Below are 22,088 nucleotides of genomic sequence, written 5' to 3' on the forward strand. Positions count from 1 at the left end.
AAGTCAAGTTAGAAGGATTAACTTTTATTTGCGAACAAGTTTAGAATTAACTAAACTATGTTCTAGTGATTACAAGTTTAAACCTTCGAATAAGATAGCTTTATATGTATGAATCGAATGATGTTATGAACATCATTACTACCTCAAGTTCCTTGGATAAACCTACTGGAAATGAGAAAAATAGATCTAGCTTCAAAGGATCCTTGGATGGCTTGAAAGTTCTTGAAGCAGAATCATGACACGAAAACAATTTCAAGTAAGATTTTCACTCGAAATAAGATTGTTATAGTTATAGAAATTGAATTAAAGTTTGAATATGATTATTACCTTGTATTAGAAAGATAACCTACTGTAAGTAACAAAGGTTTCTTGATCTTGGATGGTTACTTGGAATGGATTTAGAAAACTTGGAAGTAAACTTGCAATCTTGGAAGTATTCTTGATTTTATGAAACTAGAACTTTTGGAATTTATGAAGAACACTTAGAACTTGAAGATAGAACTTGAGAGAGATCAATTAGATGAAGAAAATTGTAGAATGAAAGTGTTTGTAGGTGTTTTTGGTCATTGGTGTATGGATTAGATATAAAGGATATGTAATTTTGTTTTCATGTAAATAAGTCATGAATGATTACTCATATTTTTGTAATTTTATGAGATATTTCATGCTAGTTGCCAAATGATGGTTCCCACATGTGTTAGGTGACTCACATGGACTGCTAAGAGCTGATCATTGGAGTGTATATACCAATAGTACATACATCTAAAAGCTGTGTATTGTACGAGTACGAATATGGGGTGCATACGAATAGAATTGTTGATGAAACTGAACGAGGATGTAATTGTAAGCATTTTTGTTAAGTAGAAGTATTTTGATAAGTGTCTTGAAGTCTTTCAAAAGTGTATGAATACATATTAAAACACTACATGTATATACATTTTAACTGAGTCGTTAAGTCATCGTTAGTCGTTACATGTAAATGTTGTTTTGAAACCTTTAGGTTAACGATCTTGTTGAATGTTGTTAACCCATTGTTTATTATAACAAATGAGATGTTAAATTGTTATATTATCATGATATTATGATCTATAATATATCTTAGTATGATATATATACAGTTAAATGTCGTTACAACGATAATCGTTACATATATGTCTCATTTCGAAATCATTAAGTTAGTAGTCTTATTTTTACATATGTATTTCATTGTTAATACACTTAATAATATATTTACTTATCATTTAACATAATTAACCAAGTGTATCAATATCTTAATATGATTCATATGTACCTAGTAAGACGTTGTTATAACGATAATCGTTATATATATCGTTTTCGAGTTTCTTAAATTAATAGTCTCATTTTTATGTATATAACTCATTGTTAAAATACCTAATGAGATACATACTTATAATAAAATCATGTTAACTATATATATAACCATATATATGTCATCGTATAGTTTTTACAAGTTTTAACGTTCGTGAATCACCGGTCAACTTGGGTGGTCAATTGTCTATATGAAACCTATTTCAATTAATCAAGTCTTAACAAGTTTGATTGCTTAACATGTTGGAAACACTTAATCATGTAAATAACAATTTCATTTAATATATATATAAACATGGAAAAGTTCGGGTCACTACAACCTATTCCATTATCACAATGCAAACAACACAATTAGGGTGGATTTACAAACCGACCCAATTGACAACTTAGTGAAATTTCGACCCAAATGCACTTCCAAGTACAACACATGCCCAACCTCGCCAATAATCACTAACTAGAGTGATAATGGTTCCAATAACGCCAATCAAACCCAAACATAGGTGTTAAACACCAATCTCACCCAAATTAACACCCAAACCCTAATTTTGACCCATTTCAAAATTAGTCAAGCACATGAACACAAATGGTTCCCAATACCTCAATAATCACTAAATACTAGTGATTACACCCATTTGCAAGTCTTACAAGCACAAACTTGCACACCAAACCCAAAACCCGCCAATAACCACAATAAACCCGAATCTTGGTGTTAATCTTCAATTAACAACTAAATGGGTTCCATCTATGAACATACAAGCCAAAAGCCCCAAATTTAGATGATGAACACGAAAACGAAATTCGGAGTTAGGGCTTACCGTTAGTATCACCTTGTAGCTAAGAACGAGGAGAACAAAGTTGCCTCTTACGCCTTCGATCAAAACCCGAATCTTCCCTTCCAAAATCCCTCTTGAAGGATTTGGAGTATTTAAGTTTTGAGAGGAAATGAAGAAGAAAAGAAAAAAGAAATAAAGAAATGAGATGTGTGGATGGGATTTAAGATCCCAAATATGGCACATACGCAAAATGATCAAAATGCACTCGAATATCCTTTAAAATTGCAAATCTGGTACCAGCTCGCCCAGAATGCCGGCCGCGGCCTTAATCGTCACGCCGCGACCTATAACCTATTCTGGTGGTTGCCTTAACATGCCTCCTAGAATTGAAATCAGCTAAATGCCGCGCCGCGGCCCTTTCTGTCGCGCCGCGACCCAAGGTGTGGTCTGGTGCCTTCCTTACCGTGCCTCCTGATCCTGATTTGTTTATGATGTCGCGCCGCGACCCATTCCTTCGCGCCGCGACCTTTAACATGGTCTGATCCGTTTTCTCGCATACATGAACTTCACACACGAACATATCTCAATCCTTCATACTCTAGTCGTACCTACACAATACTCTTATATATCACGTATAGGGAAAAACAGGGTGTTACACTTCAACTTCCCGATCGTAACCACCTTAGTACACATATTAGCAGGATTCTCCGTATCAGGAATTTTCTTAACAACTAAAGTACCATCTTCAATAAGTTCGCGAATTTTATGATACCTTAGCTTTATGTGTTTCGTACGACCATGAAACACCGGGTTCTTCACCAAATGAATAACACTTTGATTATCACAGTTCAAGACATAATCTTGTTGAACTCGTCCCAACTCAATCATAAAATTCTTCAGCCATACAAGTTCTTTGCATGCTTCTTCTGCTGCCATATACTCAGCCTCCGTTGTTGACAGCGCAACACAACTTTGAAGTTTGGACATCCAACTGACCGCCGTCTTACCAATCGTGAAAACATACCCCATAGTGCTTCTACCCGAATCGTCACAACCATCCAAATCAGCATCAACGTACCCTCTCAAAATGGAATCACCTTTAGTGAATTGCAACCCCATTTTAGAAGTACCTTTCAAGTAGCGCAAAAGCCACTTTATACCTTCCCAATGCTCTTTACCCTGATTCGACATAAACCGACTCACAACTCCCACTGCATAAGCTATGCTGAGTCTTGAACAAATCATTGCGTACATAATACTACCCACTGTCGACGCATACGGAATTTAAGCCATCTCCTCTTTGTCTACTTCCGTTGTAGGTGCTTGACTTTTCATTAACTTTAAAGTACCGCCTAAAGGCACGGATCTTGCCTTTGAGTCATCCATGTTGAACCGCTCTAACACTTTCTCGATATACTTGGTTTGAGACAAAGTTAAAACCTTCAACCCAATTTCTTTCAATACTCATTTCGAGTATCCGTTTAGCAGCCCCTAAGTCTTTCATCTCGAACGCGTGAGACAACTTTCTATTCAACCTGTTGATCTCTAACATGTCCGAACCTGCAATCAACATGTCATCAACATAAAGTAACAATATAACATAGGCGGACTTGAATTTCTTCAAGTAACAACAATGATCCGACTCGCTTCTTGTAAAGTCACTCCTTGTCATAAATTCATCAAACTTCAAGTACCATTTTTGTGGTGCTTGTTTTAACCCATACAGACTTTTCTTCAATTTGCAAACCCATCTCTCTTTACCAACTATCTCGAAGCCCTTTGGTTGCACCATATAAACTCCTCTTTAAGATCCCCATGTAAAAATGCGGTCTTTACATCTAATTGTTCTAGATGTAAGTCATCAGCAGCAACAATACTCAAAACCAATCGAATAGTAGTCATCTTCACAACTGGCAAAAAATATCGTTATAATCAACTCCTTCCCTTTATTGAAACCCCTTAAATACCAACCGAGCTTTGTACTGCTTTTTCCCGTTCAACTCATCTTTGACCCAAAAGACCCATTTACTGTGCAACGCCTTTTTCATTGGAGGTAATTTCACTAAAGACCATGTCTTATTCTTGATAAGTGACCACATCTCTTCTTTCATACCAAACTCCCACTGTATGGATTCTTTAGATTGTCTTGCTTCAAAATAACTCTTGGGTTCACCATTCTCGGTATAGAGCAAATAGTTAGCAAGACTCTCTGAATCATCTCTATCACTTTGCTCATCACCGTCAATTGGTAATTCAATAGTTCCCGAACTCCCACTAGAACCTGTATTCACATCAACAAATTTGTCAAGCATAATCAGACTATAAATAGAATTAACAGTTACTTGGTGCCATACAACGAGCTTTCATCAAAAGTAACATCTCTACTACGAATCACCTTCCTCGCCTCATTGTGTCACGACCCTACTTTTTCCGTTATCTTTTACCGTTTATTATTTAACGTCCGTTAATTGTTATTCATGCCACGTCATTTCTATGACCTATATTATTATTTTAGTAATAATATATTAATTATTATGTGTTATGTGAATATTTTTATTCATGTTTAAAATTGTACGTTTCTACGTGTCGTGGATTTCTATCCGGCGAATCTTTTCGGTTTTCAAACCAACGGTCAGACTTTTGAGATTTTTGAATCCCAATTATTTTAAATATGATATTTTTATGTCATATGTATATATATAGTGTTTATATATTTTATTTGCCACGCGTACGTTATCTCTCTGAAGATTTAATCACGTAAGAGTGTTTTCGCATTTCGGGCTTCGTTCGGGCATTCGGGCCACAAGTAAATTATCAATTATCAAGGTTGGGCTAAATGGGAGCCCACTCCCACCCCCATTCGGACGAAACCCTCTAGGAGGGGTGTTATGTGCCATTTTGAGAAAGTTGTGACTAATTCCATTTTAATCTCTAAAGTAATTTATTTCTTTTACAATTCTAAACCTAGCAAGCTTTTCTCTCCTATCTCTTTTTCTTTCTTTGGCCGTCACCCACACCTCCACCATCATCTTCATTTCTGTAGTGACCCGAACTTTTCCATGTTTATATATATTAAATGAAATTGATATTTACATGATTAAATGTTTCCAACATGTTAAGCAATCAAACTTGTTAAGACTTGATTAATTGAAATAGGTTTCATGTAGACAATTGACCACCCAAATTGACCGGCGATTCACGAACGTTAAAACTTGTAAAAACTATATGATGATATATATATGGATATGTATATAGCTAACATGATATTATGAAAAGTAAGTATCTCACTAGGTATATTAACAATGAGTTATATACATAAAGTGAGACTATTGAATTATGAAACTCGAAACGATATATATAACGATTATCGTTATAACAACGTCTTACTAAATACATATGAATCATATTAAGATATTGATACACTATGTTTAACATGATAAAATGATAATTAAATATATAATTAAGTGTGTTAACAATGAACTACATATGTAAAACAAGACCACTAACTTAAGAGTTTCGAAACGAGTTATATATGTAACGATTATCGTTGTAACGACGTTTTAATATATATATATATATATATATATATATATATATATATATATATATATATATATATATATATATATATATATTGTATTAAGATATATTCATACACCATGTTATCATGATAATATGATAATTTAACATCTCATTAGATATTATAAACAATGGGTTAACTACATTAAATGAGATAGTTAATTTAAAAGTTTCATGACAACACTTACATGTAACGACTAACGGTGACTTAACGACTCAGTTAAAATGTATATACATGTAGTGTATTAAGATATATTAATACACTTTTGAAAGACTTTAAGACATATATCAAAACACTCATACTTAACAAAAATGCTTACAATTACATTCTCATTCATTTTCATCAACAATTCTACTCGTATTCATTCAGTCTTTGTACTCGTATTATACCCAGCTTCTAGACGTACTTACTATGGGTATATACCAATAGGAACTAGCATGGGATTCCACTCTTGATTATGTCATGCATGACTAATCAAGTTTAACTTCTACCATGAGCTAGTCAACTAACAAGAACTCCTTTTAACCCCACTTACCACTCACCATTCACTTCATTTCATTTCCATTTTCCTTTATAATTTTCTCTCAACACACACATACACACACACACACACCTATGAACGAATTTTTCCAGTAACCAAATCATCATTTTCATCAAAAACTACTTCAAGAATCAAGCTATAATCATCATAGAAAGAACACTTCAAGAACACTTCGAAAATCCTTTCAAGTTTGCAAGTATACTTCCAAGCTTTCTAATCCATTCCAAGTAATCATCTAAGATCAAGAAACCTTTGTTATTTACAGTAGGTTATCTTTCTTATTCAAGGTAAAACTCATATCCAAACTTTGATTCAATTTCTATAACTATAACTATCTTAATTCGAGTAGAAATCTTACTTGAACTTGTTTTCGTGTCATGATTCTACTTCAAGAACTTTCAAGCCATCCAAGGATCCTTTGAATCTAGATCATTTCTTGTCACTTCCAGTAGGTTTACCTACTAAACTTGAGGTAGTAATGATATTCATAACATCATTCGATTCATATATTTATAACTATCTTATTCGAAGATTTAAACTTGTAATCACTAGAACATAGTTTAGTTAATTCTAAACTTGTTCGCAAACAAAGTTAATCCTTCTAACTTAACTTTTAAAATCAACTAAACACATGTTCTATATCTATATGATATGCTAACTTAATGACTTAAAACCTGAAAACACGATGAACACCGTAAAATCGGACATACGCCGTCGTAGCGAAACCGGGGGCTGTTTTGGTTTGGATAATTAAAAACTATGATAAACTTTGATTTAAAAGCTATAATTCTGGGAAAATAATTTTTCTTATGAACATGAAACTATATCCAAAAATCATGGTTAAACTCAAAGTGGAAGTATGTTTTTCAAAATGGTCATCAAGACGTCGTTCTTTCGACTGAAATGACTACCTCTACAAAATGACTTGTAACTTGTATTTCCGACTATAAACTTATACTTTTTCTGTTTAGTTTCATAAATTTCAGTTCATTATGAAACCATAGCAACTTGAATCACTCAAACGGATTTAAAACGAAGAAGTTATGGGTAAAACAAAATTAGATATTTTTGCTTGTTGTAGCTACGTGAAATTTGTAACAAATCTATTCAAATCATAACTTAACTAAATTATATTGTATTACACATGTATTCTAACATATATTATGTAATCTTGGGATACCATAGACACGTATACAATGTTTTGACATATCATATCGACCCATCTATATAATATATTTCGGAACAACCATAGGCACTCTATATGCAGTAATGCTTGAGTTAGCTATACAGGGTTGAGGTTGATTCCAAAATAATATATATACTTTGAGTTGTGATCTATCCTGAGACTTGTATACACTGGGTCGTGGATTGATTCGAGATAATATATATTAATTTATTTCTGTACATCTAACTATGGACAAGTAGTTGTAGATTACTAATGTTGGACCGCTAATTTAATAAACTTAAATCATTAAAACGTAATAAAAATGTTGTGAATATATTTCGATCATACTTTGATATATATGTACATATTTGTTATAGGTTCGTGAATCGACCAGTGGCCAAGTCTTATTTTCCAACAAAGTGAAAATACGTGAAAGTGAGTTATAGTCCCACTTTTGAAATCTATTATTTTTGGGATGAGAATACATGCATTTTTATAAATGTTTTACAAAATAGACACAAGTGATCGAAATTATATTCTATGTTGAATTATCGAACCGAATATGCCCCTTTTTAGCTTGGTAGCCTAAGAATTGGTGTTTATGATAATTGCCACCAATTGACGCGAATCCTAAAGATAGATCTATTTGGCCCAACAAGCCTAATCCGAGTTACGGATGCTTTAGTACTTCGATTTATCATATCCGATGTGAGTCCCAGAATGATGGGGATATTCTATACGCATCTTGTTAATGTCGGTTACCAGGTGTTCATCATATGAATGATTTTTATGCAGATTGCTTGTTATTGAGAAATGGAAATGAAAATCTTGTGGTCTATTATTATGATTTGATAAATATATAGGCTAAACCTATAACTCACCAACATTTTTGTTGACGTTTAAAGCATGTTTATTCTCAGGTGATTATTAAGAGCTTCCGCAGTTGCATGCTAATTTATTGACAAGAGTTGGAGTCAGCATGCTTGTATAATATTGTTTAAAAACTGCATTCAAAGACATATATTGTTGTGTAATATTATTGTAAACCATTATGTAATGATCGTGTGAAAACGCTATATTTCAGGTTATCATTTCTGATAATCGTCGTAATATTTTAAAGGTTATGGTTTGTTTTAAAATCGAATGCAGACTTTGAAAAACGTCTCATATAGAGGTCAAAACCTCGCAAAGAAATGAATTAATATGGAACGTTTATAATCAATATGAACGGGACATTTCAATTTCATCATCAAATCAAGCTTGGAATTTAGGGTTTTTAGCGTCAACGGATTGCTCTCGTTCTTCTCTACGCGTCTATATAAATCATTTCTTGATTAGGGTATAAACCCTAATCCTAGCTTTTTTATTTTTATTTAATTTTACTAATTTTGATGTTATTATGATAGTATAGCACTTGTGTATTGTTGTATTGTTGATTGTATACGTAGAAATGCTCGATTGTGTATGTTTTCGGTTTGATTGATTGTGGACAGCAGACTAATCGACCATTTCAGTACACTTAACTGATGATTTTGTGAAATTAAAGTGTTTAGATGTGTTCCTCTCATCAAGACATTGATTTTAGACTCTGGATTCATGTTATTTCGATTCCCGTAACTTAAGTTATGATTAAAATGGTGTTTTCATGGAATTAAAGTATAAAAACGAATGTGTTCAGTTTTGATTCGACTTTTTGATAACTTTTGGAGTCTCTAGGGTGTACTAGTGGGTTAGGATTGATGATTGGATGAACATTCATGTTCGGGTCATCGAAATCCGAGCCACGGATCACCCGGTATGACTAAAACATGTTTTTGAACTTATTAGAATTCCAAGTTGTTATATGGTGGTTGGTTACGACTTGTGGGCTGTTCTTGGGGTGTTCTTGAGTGCACTAATATGTCGAGTGGTTGGTTTAGGCGAGGATATATATAAGACTCACCGAAAACCGACACCCGGGACTCAAGTTATGACCCGATGAACTTTTAATTAAAACTTATGGTTATAAAACTTAACTTATGAGATGAATAATGCTTTTCATTATTATTAAATTAATTATGATATAAAAGTAGTTAATTTAATTTAAGACTTATGATATACATATTTATTATATCATTTATTATTAATTACATTTTGATTAATGAAACTTTTAATTAAACATATGACTAATAATACTTTTATTATTAATGAAAAATACTTATGGTAAGTGTTAAACTTATGTTATGAGATTGTTATAATTATAATAAGACTTATAATAAATATTAATTAATTATTTAATTATTATAAGGCTTATTATTTAATGATTATAATTAAAACTTATGATATGATTAATAATTCATTATTAATTAATAATACTTATGATATGATTAAAATTTATTATTAATTAATAATACTTATGATATTATTAATATTTAATTACTTAATTAAATACTTATGATATATTAATTATATCATTTAAATTTATATTAACTTTAATAATTCATTTTAATTTAATTAAACTTATGTTATGACATGATTATACATATATGACTTTAAATAACATTATAACTTATATTATTAATATTATTTATACTTTAAAATTTAATGTTGAATAGGTTTGACCAAGGTTGACTTTTAAGTTGACTTTCGGTTGACTCTTTTTGACTTTTCTAATTAAGGAAACTTTCCTAAGTTATAACAACAACAACAACAACAACAACAACAACAACAATAACAATACCCAATTCCACCAAAGCGGAGTATGGGGGAGGTTAGATGTAGACAGTCTTTCCTCTACCCTAGAGTAAAAGGGAAGTCATTCCTCCACCCAAGGATACTTATCGGTCCGCGGGTAGAAGAAGTCGTCCCTCCCTATACTAGAGGGCAGAGAGGCTGCTTCCTAAGGACCTCCGGCCAGAAAGAACCATGAATTCCGTTAAGTGAAGTAGCTAAATGCTGGTAGAAAAGATAATATAGAAACCTTACCATGGGAAATGTATACATAAATATAGCATGTAACAAAGTAAAGTAATAGAACATATAAGTAAAATAAGTAAGTGTCAAATATGCAAGTATAACAAACCATGCAAGTATAATATGTATATGTAAACATGTAGGTATGAAGCATGTAGGTATAATATGCAATATAAAACAAATAAGTATACTATGTAAACAAAAAGACATGTAGCATGTAAATACGTGTAATTTAATGCTATATATTATAATACAAACATATAACGGTATAAACTTTCCAAATATGGGAACTTTCTAAATATGGGAACTTTCCAAAAATAGAAACTTTCCTAAAATAGAAACTTTCCAAAAATAGAATTTTTTCAGAAATGGAAACCTGCCAAAAATAGAAACTTTCTAAAAATAGAAAGTACATGTCCTTACGCTGTCCTGATCAAACCGAAGCATACTGAGTGTTGTTCTAGGTTTACTTGCAACAAGTACTATAACTATCATACTAAGACTTGACATAAGTTAGTTATTTATATCGACCTGCTTTATTTATAGGTCGACGTTGTGATCATTCTTGATCATTTTACTTTCTGCGGTTTACATTTCTGTGATATTACTTCGTTTACGTTAAGGTGAGTTATAGTCCCAGTTTTCTATTTTAAATCTTTTGGGATGAGAATACATGCATTTTATTTTTCATATTGGACACAAGTGGAAGTTGGTTTAAATTATTCATTGTGAATTGAAGTTTAAATTATTCATTGTGAGTCGAATAAAATATTTCCTAATATGGTAATTGTAATCACTGATTTCTACTGGTGAACATGAATCCTATAGATAGATCTATCGGGTTTGACAACCCCATTTCGAGCTTGTCGCGCTAGCAATTTATAATCGAAATGTATTAGTACTTCGTTATTATTTGAAGATACACATGTTCAGTGTATATTGTGTTTGGTAAGGGTGGAATTGGTTAAGTGGTTACCAGGTGGCTCATGGATAATGGAATAATGTTTTTATATGTTTTCGAGCATATAATTTTGTGGTCCAAATGAGTTTTTATGTTTTCAAACATAAATTTTTATAGTTTAATTTAAATATTGTTTACAATATTAAACCTATAATTCACTCAACATTTTTGTTGACAGTTACTCGCATGTTTTATTCTCAAGTTCATGATTGATTGCTTCCGCTGTGCTTAGAGAGTCTGCATATTTTTGATGGCAGCTTTTGTTAAACATTAACTTGCATTCTATTTTGATACATTAAATTGTGGGTGTTTGTTGACTTTGTTTTGGTCAACTTTTGGTCAAGTATTTATGTATGGTTTTTCTAAAATTACATATTTTGGGTAGGTTTCCTTTATAGGAAATCATTTTTAAATAAAGAATGCAAGGTTATTTATTAAATTCATCTAGGGTTATGATCAAGCTGTGAGACCAAGATAACGATGGTCATCAAGTGTACTTTGACGGGTCGTTAAAGTTGGTATCAGAGCCTTGGTTGTAGGGAATTAGGCTGCATTGATGTCGTTACCCGAGTCAATAGGGTGCATTAGTGAGTCTAGTCTACAGCCCGGCCTATAATGTATTATTATATGTGATTATTTGTATCGTATTGGTATGTGTATTGTTTTCATATACGTACATCTCCTTCATATGTTCTGAATCCGGTAGGAACTCCCATTTCGGTTTAAACGTATCCTCCGTCTCATGAGAGTTAATCTTTTATAAGAACACATCTGTTAGGGAAACTGAGGGATGTCATTCTTGACTTCTGAAATTCTCGACATTTCTATGTCATCTATTATGGTTATGTATATAACGTTTGAGTTATATTACGCGAGATGTCATTCTTGACTTCTAAAATGCTCAGCATTTCAATGTCAGCCATTATGTTTAGGTATATAACATTCTTGTTATATTACGTGCCTTTGTGCCGTTGTGCCTTTGTGCTTTGGGTTGCGAACCGAAAATGTCATTCTTGACATTTAAAGATTCTTAATGCTTCAAAGACATTTTTATGTCATCGTTACTCTTAATCATTACTTTTGATGTTTTTGTCTCTTGGGCTATCCTTAGCACATTGTTTAATAAATCATTTTAGAGAAATTGTGTGGAAATTCGAGGTTAATCGCGTGTCCTGACCTCATGTAGTGCTATTGGAATGGAACTATGAATTAATATAATATAATGACGTCAGGCCAACGTGATTATATTACGGTAATTCATATAAAAATTCCAATATTGTGACATGAGGAATAGAAAGCGAGTCAAAGAAATTTTTTTCCCACCAATCATTCAGAAATTTCAATGTTACTACATGAGTAAGGAAAATACTCATTTTCTTATTTGTTGATATACGAGAAACTCGTTTTAACCAAACTACCTATCTCATGCTTTATCCTTCATACCTCACTTGTTAGCAACAGCTTCGCACGTGAACAATTTTGGCCCAAGGACTTATGTCCTGATAATAGTCAAAACAACATTTAATTCAATGGTTTTCATGACATCGTAACATTTGTTGGTCAAATTTCGCACGACGATTCAAGTCCTTCACTCGTCTTCTATGATCTCACTTCAATCCGTAACCTCTGAAATACGAATACTCTGTTTATCGGAATTTTTACACATTGGTTATTTGTGCGGTCCTCACGAGATTTATGGACGCATGAAAGTAATAAAATTTATAAAATCATATATGTAAGTATAAAATCAAATGAATAAATTTATTTTTGCCTATTTTGGGTAGTACATGCTAAATTATACCTTCGAAAATTATTTTAAAACCACTCCTTTATTTAGTCGTTTAATTAAGTCAAATTGTTTTATGTAAAATGATACACGTCGTACATACTTCTAAATTTACTAAGAACTTCGTTCCAATTATGGGGTCACATCAGAAGTTTAAAGCTTTTTCAAAACTTCCTTAATTGATCATATTAAAATTTTCGCATTACTCTACAGTGTGTTTGGATCACAGTTCTTCTCATCCTCCGTTTAAGGATGTAACTTACCATTAAGTTCGTTGATAAAAACTCTTACGCCACTTTGGATGGCGGTTTTATAAAATTGTCGGGAGGTCTCTGCGCTCATAAAAATTTTCCCTCTTATGGTTGGACATGACCGAAACGCGGACCGATAAATCAGTTTTCTGAGGTACGTTCAGTGGTCACCCTGTTCTCAGGAAAGGCACTGGGTGGGTTTCTGCCCCAACTGTTGTTATAGTTGGTATCACATATAGATATTACACTAGACCATTTGAGAAGTTTCTACTGTCGATATTCGCGGCTTACCGCAAGACCCTCGTAAACATCAATCCTATGATTCAATGCTTTGAGGTACAGGATATCATTTTTGGAGATTCATCCCACCTGGAGTCAACTATTCTTTATGGTCCAAGGTTCACGTTCCTTCCATCCACACATAAATTTAAGAATAAGGTTGAGTCCTAGATTGGCTCGCTCATTGTGCGAGGAAGTTCACTCTCGTTGAAATATCACACCTTTCGTACGTTCTCCCTTCAGAAATGTAATGACTTTTACTTTGAAGTCTATGACCCTTGCTATCCCCTTTGAAGGAATTGCCTTAAACACCTATACCACTGATATGGATACTATGTATATTTCTTCATTCGTTGGTTGCAACTATATCTCATTCATCCTAGTTTGTCCCCTTGGGGAGCTCCTGTTCTGTTTGTTAAGAAGAAAGATGGTTTGTTTCGTTTGTGTATTGATTGTTGTGAGTTGAACAAGCTTACTGTTAAAAATTGTTACCTCTTCCGAGAATTGATGATCTGTTCGATCAGCTCCAAGGTTCATCCGTTCATTCCAAGATCGATCTTTGTTTCGGTTATCATCAACTGCGGGTTAAAGAAACTGATGTTTCGAAAATCGCATTCCGTACCCATTATGGTCACTACGAATTTCTTGTTATGCCGTTCGGATTGACTAACGCACCTGCTTTGTTCATGGACCTCTTGAACCATGTGTGTAGCCCTTATCTGGATAAATTCGTTATCGTTTTCATCGATGATATCCTTATCTATTCCAAGAGTGATCAAGAGCACAATTCCTTGGGCACGTTGTTAGTAAACAGGGAATTCAAGTTGATCTTGCCAAGATTGAGGCAATTGAGAAATGGGAAACTCCGAAGACCCCTACTCAGATTCGTCAGTTCCTAGGTTTAGCAGGCTATTATAGAAGGTTCATTCAAGATTTTTCACGAGTAGTGAAACCTCTGACTGCTTTAACGCATAAGGGGAAGAAGTACGAGTGAAAGAGTGAACAAGAGTCTTCTTTCTAAACTCTGAAGAAGAAGTTAACTTCTGCACCGATATTATCACTACCTGAGGGCAATGATGATTTTGTTATCTATTGTGATGCTTCGTGTCAAGACTTTGGTTGTGTTTTGATGCAGCGAAAGAAAGTCATTGCTTACGCGTCACGTCAGTTGAAGATTCATGAACAGAATTAGACAGCCCATGATTTAGAATTGGGAGCTGTTGTGTTCGCACTTAAGAATTGGAGACATTACTTATATGGGGTCAAATGTACAGTGTACACTGATCACAAAAGTCTCCAACATATCTTTGATCAAAGACAGTGGAATATGAGGTAGCGAAGATGGGTTGAATTGTTGAACGATTATGATTGTGAACTCCTTTAGCCATTCCGGAAAAAAAAAGCCGATGTCGTGGCTGATGCTTTGAGTCTTAAAGAGAGAGTTGAACCTCGTAGGTTTAGAGCCTTGAATATGAAAATTCGAACTAACCTCGCTAGGCAGATTCTTGAGGTACAACAAGAAGCCTTGAAGGAGGAGAATTTCGTAATGGGAAGGTCTGAGGCTTGAGTAAACAGTTTGAGGTACGAACCGATGGTACTCGGTATTTTACGGGACGTCTTTGGGTTTTGAAATTTGGTGATTTGCGACAACTTGTTTTAAATGAAGCTCATAAGTCTAAATACTCTATTCATCCTGGTTCAGGGAAGATGTATCAAGATCTTAAGGAGCTGTATTGGTGGCCTACCTTGAAAGCTGATGTGGCAACTTATGTGGCTAAGTGTTTGACTTGTGCTAAAGTTAAAACTGAATATCAGAACCTGTTCAGACTTTTAGTGCAACCTGGGATTCCCGGGTGAAAGTGGGAAGGTATTGCTATGGATTTTATTGCGAAGTGACCAAGAATTGTGGCTGGTTATGATACCATTTGGGTTATTGTTGACCGACTCACAAAGTCATCTCGTTGCTTGCCGATTAAAGCAATGGATTCGATGAAGAAGCTTACCTGTTTGTATTTGAAAGAAATTGTTCCAGACATGGTGTTCCCGTATCTATTATTTCAAACCGAGACAGTCAATTTACGTCGAGGTTTTGGCAATATCTACAGGAAGCTTTAGGAACCAAATTGAATATGAGCACTGCTTATCATCCACAGACGGATGGTCAGAGTGAAAGGACCATTCTAACGTTAGAAGACATGTTGCGAGTGTGTGTCATTGATTGTGGTAATGGTTGGGATAGATATTTGCGATGGCTGAATTTTCTTATAATAACAGCTATCATGCAAGTATTAAAGTCGCACCATTTGAGGCACTGTATGATAGAAAGTGTAGGTCTCCTATCTGTTGGAATGAGGTTGGGGATACTCAACTCACAGGCCCATAAATTATTCATGAGACTACCGAGAAGATCGTACAGATTAAAGAAAGGTTGAAAACCGCCAGGAGTCGGCAAAAGAGTTATGCCGATATTAGAAGGAAAGATTTAGAATTTTAAGTTGGCAATCGTGTCATGTTGAAGGTATCACCATGAAAAGGTGTGGTACGTTTTGGTAAGAGGGGAAAGTTGAACTCTCGCTTTGTTGGACCATTTGAGATTATCCAAAGAATTGGACCCGTGGCCTATCGTTTGAAATTGCCTTAAGAGCTTAGTGTCGTTCATGACGTTTTTCATGTATCAAATTTGAAGAAGTGTTTGGCTGAGGCCGATGAAACCATTCCTCTTGATGAACTTCATGTTGATAAACAACTCCATTTTATTGAGGAACCTGTTGAAATTATGGATCGAGAAGTTAAAAAGCTCAAGCAGAGTAAGATCCAATCGTCCGAGTTAGAAGGAATGCCAGACGCTGACCCAAGTTCACTTGGGAACGTGAATATAAGATGAGGCATAAATACCAGCATTTGTTCTCAGGTGTCGAATCAACCCCTGCACCTGTTATATCGGCTAAAAAGTCACGTTTTCCCCCGGTATTAAGGCCCAAAAACAACAAAGATTTGAACTTTATTGGCAAAATACCCACTTCGTCGATTAGAATTGAAGAACAAGTAATTACGAAGGCGGTGCAAAAAGAATCAAGAGAATCGGAACTAAAACGAAGATTCTAGAGCGAAAATGATGAAAGACAAGAAATCAAGTTACGATCCAGTGAATCAAGGCTGACCAGCATCAAAAAAACTGCCTGCCATATGGCCTGCCAGTATGGAAACGCCTGCCAAATACAGCTCACCAAGCGGCCTGCCAAATACGGGCCACCAAACGGGCTGCCAAATGGCCTGCCAGCCGTATTTTGGCAAATTCCTAGTCTATTTAAAGGGGATTTGTCATTCATTCCAACACACACTTCAATTCACTTATTTCTCTCTCTTGTACAATATTAGTCATACTCTCAAGGCCTTCGACTCCGTGCGGGAAACCTAGTACCCGGAGAAGAATGCTGAAGATTGTATTAGGAGCGGTCTGGAGTCTTGAAGTTATCACTTTTGTATTCGGAACTCATTTAATCTACTGGTACTTCTATCCTTTATATTATATAATGTTTTATGATATTGTTACCATGATTAGCGAGTAGTTATCTTTAGTGTATGTTATGATGTAAGCAGTTATAATGCCAAAATAATATTATGGTCTGTGTATGCTGTTGAAATGCTTTCCGATTATGCTTTAAACTCAATCGCTTTTCCAACTAATAGAACGTAGTTATAGGCTCTGTTATTGGGAAGTCGCGAACCCCGATTCAGAGTACACTATCTGTGTCACCCCTTGGTAAGAGAAGTCTATCGGATACAACGTAAGATCGACCGAGGCATACCGGTTGTAGTAAGTCTATCGAGCTTTGGATTCCGACTGAGGACTCTTTCGTAGTGAAACATCTGACTAGACCCTTAGTACATTGTCGGTCCTAGACCATGCTAGTGTAGTCACCAAGCATATAAAATTCGTGCGTGCACGCTGAAGCACATCGGTTGTTGTAAGCTGTACCTCTGCTAAGTAAGGCCATGGAACCTGGTTAGTGTTGACCAGTACACTGCACCATAACGCAGTCTCAAGCATTGCACCCCGCTTGAGGGATTCTTAGTTAATTAAGGAACTGTTTGTTTAGACACATAAAGGATTGGACCGTTAGGATAACCGAACGTGTTCATGGAAGTCAGCTTGACTTGGCCATGGTGTTCTTTATGGTTAAACTCTTTTTAAGGGCCTAACTACCTTTTACCAATCATTAACAAAAGCATTTCAACACATCACGTCTCTCGGATATGGTAAACCATGTATTCTATTATGCTTAAGAAAGTTTAGACCATTTCGGAATGTTAATACATCACCCAACCGAGTCGCTCAATTAGATGAGCCGTCTGAACGTGTATGCCTGTAGTCAGACTGCACGGGGGTCGGGGGTAAGGGACATTGCTGTCTATTCAAAATCTTCAAGCCTAACACAGTACCCAGTGACATGTCTTATGACAGGGGCGTTTAGGACCAGTGTAATGAATACAGGGCCTCTGCCTATTCATGAGCCAGCATTCCATAATCTCGGCAGAATAACTGATGAAGTCATAGTATGCACTCACTTTAACCTTATCTGAATTATGAATTTTATCACATTTACTTTATCTGTCTTAAAATTAGAAAACCCAAAATAAATATTCACTACTCCCCAACTATCTTAGGCTTAAATATAGGTTCGATTCTACTGATATCTCAAAAATACGACCCTAGGTCATACTTCCCTTACTTATAAGGAGTAGTAAGATTTAGACCCCGCTAAATATAAATTTAAAACAGTACCTTCTTCCCACGAGTGGCTGGTCCTGGCGAGCCGCGGCCTGACTACACTGCGAGAATAAAAACAGTCCGTTTCGGCCATATCACGGGAGGATACTAAGTTTTTGGCGCTGCTGCCGGGGAACTGGTATCAGGCAATACTGCTCTCTATCAAACTTATTCACAAGCATTTAGTGGTGTCTAAGAAAGACAATTATACACGGACTTAGTTATTGGATTTTCCGAACAGTCGCCAATTATATTGGGACCAAAAGGATCCTGCATCTCCGTAGTAGGCCTGGCCACTTGGTTTGTTGAATAGTTCGTGCGGAGCTCTATTACCAAAATACCAGGGAATCAGTAGCCAGAACCAAAAACATATTCAACCGTAGGATAGTTAGTTAATTAAATTAGATTACCTTAGATTACTTTAAACTACCCTAGATTAAATTAGATTAGATTACCTTAGATTAAATTAGATTATCCTAGAATTAGATTAGATTAGTTTAGCTTATTATAATTTAGCTTATTTGCAAAAAATTAAAAACAAAAAGGCATACCCAGTGTATGACCCAAACCCGATCTAGACCAGGGCCGTTGTTATTCGTACCTGATCCAGACGGAATAATCTCTAAAGCACGCAAGGAAGCAAGAATCAGAAATCAAATGGTGTTACGCGTTACTTTAGCAGAAAACACCAAACCCTCGATTGAAGGTCGAGGAGGACCAATCAGATTTCCAGAGATTCAAGGACACTCGTTCGAATTAAAACATCACATCATCCAGCTCATTCAAAATAGCTGTCAGTTTCATGGATTACCGAATGACGATCCTAATTCTCACCTTGATAAATTCATATCTCTTTCGAACTCCTACAAATAGCCAGGGATAGGACAAGATATAGTTCGGCTATACTTGTTCCCCTATTCTCTCACTCATCGTGCTCAAACTTGATTCGAAGGACTGAAAAAAGATTCCATCACGTCATGGACGGAGATGGCTACTAAATTTCTAACCAAATATTTCCCTCCTTCTAAACAAACCAAACTAAAGAATGACATCATTAACTTCAAACAAAGTTATGATGAATCTCTTTACAATGCATGGGAGCGATTCAAAACTCTGCTGAAGAAATGCCCTAATCACCAGCTAGAATGGTCAGCCCAAATCTGTACCTTCTACAATGGTCTTACGGTAAATCATAGGACGATAATCGATGCAGCAGCTCAAGGGAATCTAATGAACCAAACTGCAGACGAAGCATAGGAATTGCTCGAGAACATGACAATGCATCATCATGACTGGAACAGTGGTGAAATAACTTCATCATCTGCCCCACTCTCTGCACTTAACAATCAAACGGAGGCCATCAAATCCCTCACGGATAAGATGGAATCTCTTGCTAAACAATTTGGAGAACTAAAGACGCAGACGCAGCAGGTTAACCAAGCTCAGGCTTGTGTTAATTATACCAACCCGCAATCTACTGAAGAATATCAAGTTGAGTACGAAAACCCTGACGGTTCAGTCTGTTACTTCCAATACCCAGCTCGTCCACCAAATCCCGAATACAATCAACCACCTAGGGTTAATCAATTTCAGCGAAGCAATCAACCTTTTTGCTATCGCTATCCACCTTATCCAGCGCAATAATCTAAATTGACCTACGGTCAACCACTCCCACTCACTGGTCCCCCAGTTGAGGAAAATTCCCCTACCACCCAGATTACAAAAGCAACTAACCCCACTCTCGGAGCTGATGATCAGTTAACTCAGTTCATTCAAGGGCAACAACAGTTAAATCAGAGAACTGTAACCAGACAAGATCGGACGGAGATACTAATGAGAAATCAATTAGCACTGCTCAAAAGTTTGGAAATGCAGCTCGGACAGTTATCACAACGCATTGAAATCCAACCGCATGGAAGATTGCCAAGTAATACTATCCAAAATCCCCACATAGAAGAAGCAAAGCAAATGGAAGCCGTAATCCCAGAGGAAGAACCATGGAGAAGGTCAACTAGGCTCAAGAACAAGTCGACATATACTCAGAAGCTGACTCCTGAAACTCCAGTTCGCGTACCTTATCCTGGAAGGCTAAAAGAAGAACCATCCAAGCTCGATTCCTTCAAACTTGATGGAAGATTCCTGGATACCGTATCTAAAGTTCCCAACCAGAAGAGATACATCTGAAGGCTTCTCTCTACAAAGGAGACGATACCAGACTCTAACAAAATTCCACTGAGTGAAGAATGCTCTGCATTACTCAGAAACTCTTTACCATTAAAGCTAGGAGATACGGGCCAATTCGTTTTCCCGTGTTCAATCTACCAATCTGGAACCATTCATGCGCTAGCAGATTTAGGAGCAAGTATCAACCTAATCCCCTACTATTGCTATCAGAGATTAGAGTTAGGAGACTTGTCACCAATCAAAATGACAATCCAACTTACCGATCACACAATTCGATATCCTAAGGGCATAGTTGAGAACGTATTGGTGAAAGTCAAAAAATTCTTGTATCCTACGGATTTCGTAGTGATGGACATTAAGGATGACCTACACACACCAGTGGTGTTAGGAAGACCTATCATGAATATGGCTAGGACTGTCATTGATGTGTACAATCAAACCTTGATCTTACAATCACATGGGGAGAGCATTACCTTCAAAATTGACCGACCAACCGATCTTTCTGGACAGGCAGAGATGTTTGCTATTTCCACCAAACGGATCACTTCCGATGACGAGTCTTCACCACCAGCCGACGATATCGAGATGGGTGTCGAATCATAGTCTGCAGACGACCCAGAAATGGAAGAATAGGATCCCCGCGAAGAAATAGAGGAAGAAGAGGACTCTGAAGAGGAAGAGGAAATGGAAGACGTAAAAGAAACTGCGACAATACCCGCTTCAAGCATTGAGCGTCATGAAGAAATAATGAGGCTTGAGAAAGCAGATTATAGTTTAATCATTCGTTTTAAGAAAAAGACCGATAAGGCTGAGGTTAAGGATATAGAAATTGATCCTGCAAGTATCAAAGTGGAGAATAAGAATACTGACGAAACCCGTTCATCAGACGCATCCTCAGAAGAACAATATACTGACGATGACGAGGTAGAGCAACATGAAGACATTCTGAATAACTCACACTCTCCAACCGAATCAGATCAAGGGGAGCCGGACTCTTCTTCAGATCGAATTCCGGTTATATCCACACACGCAGACATGATAACCTTCATCAACGATACTGATGAATTTGAAGACATTCTCGAAGCCATCCGAAAATCAACCATTGATTTTTCGCTATGCTTAACAGAATGAATTATGGCTATCCGAGAAGAACACCACCTCTATCTCTAAAGAGAAGACAATGATGTTGAAATCCTAGAAGAACGTATTCAAGACTTTATCAATTCTCTTCACGATCATATCTATCACGAAGAAAGGAAACGAGCACACAATTCAGTGGTTCGCACTATTCTCGAGACAAGATTCTTGATGTGCGAGCAGAGGGGTACGAAATACTATATATTTTTATTACGAGATACTATGAAATATGATACAAGTGTTAATTATTTTATTTACAGATGGGATATACCTAAACCTTGCTACAACACTATAGGCAGTGTACCTAATCGTAGAGTAGTATAGTTTTTAGTAAGTCCTGTTTGTTCTAAAAGGAGACAGCTTATTTTACACTATATTT

The 22,088-nt window shown here is 35.7% G+C and overlaps 1 non-coding gene across 1 annotated transcript; it reads right to left on the reverse strand.

The window, feature by feature from the left end:
* Window positions 1-19,423: 19,423 nt before the first annotated feature.
* On the reverse strand, window positions 19,424-19,530 carry LOC139856591 (small nucleolar RNA R71). Its single transcript, XR_011762063.1, has one exon. It is a non-coding gene; the product is annotated as a small nucleolar RNA R71 (small nucleolar RNA).
* Window positions 19,531-22,088: the final 2,558 nt, after the last annotated feature.

The sequence above is a fragment of the Rutidosis leptorrhynchoides genome, chromosome 6 (genome assembly GCF_046630445.1).
Source record: "Rutidosis leptorrhynchoides isolate AG116_Rl617_1_P2 chromosome 6, CSIRO_AGI_Rlap_v1, whole genome shotgun sequence".
NCBI lineage: Eukaryota > Viridiplantae > Streptophyta > Magnoliopsida > Asterales > Asteraceae > Rutidosis > Rutidosis leptorrhynchoides.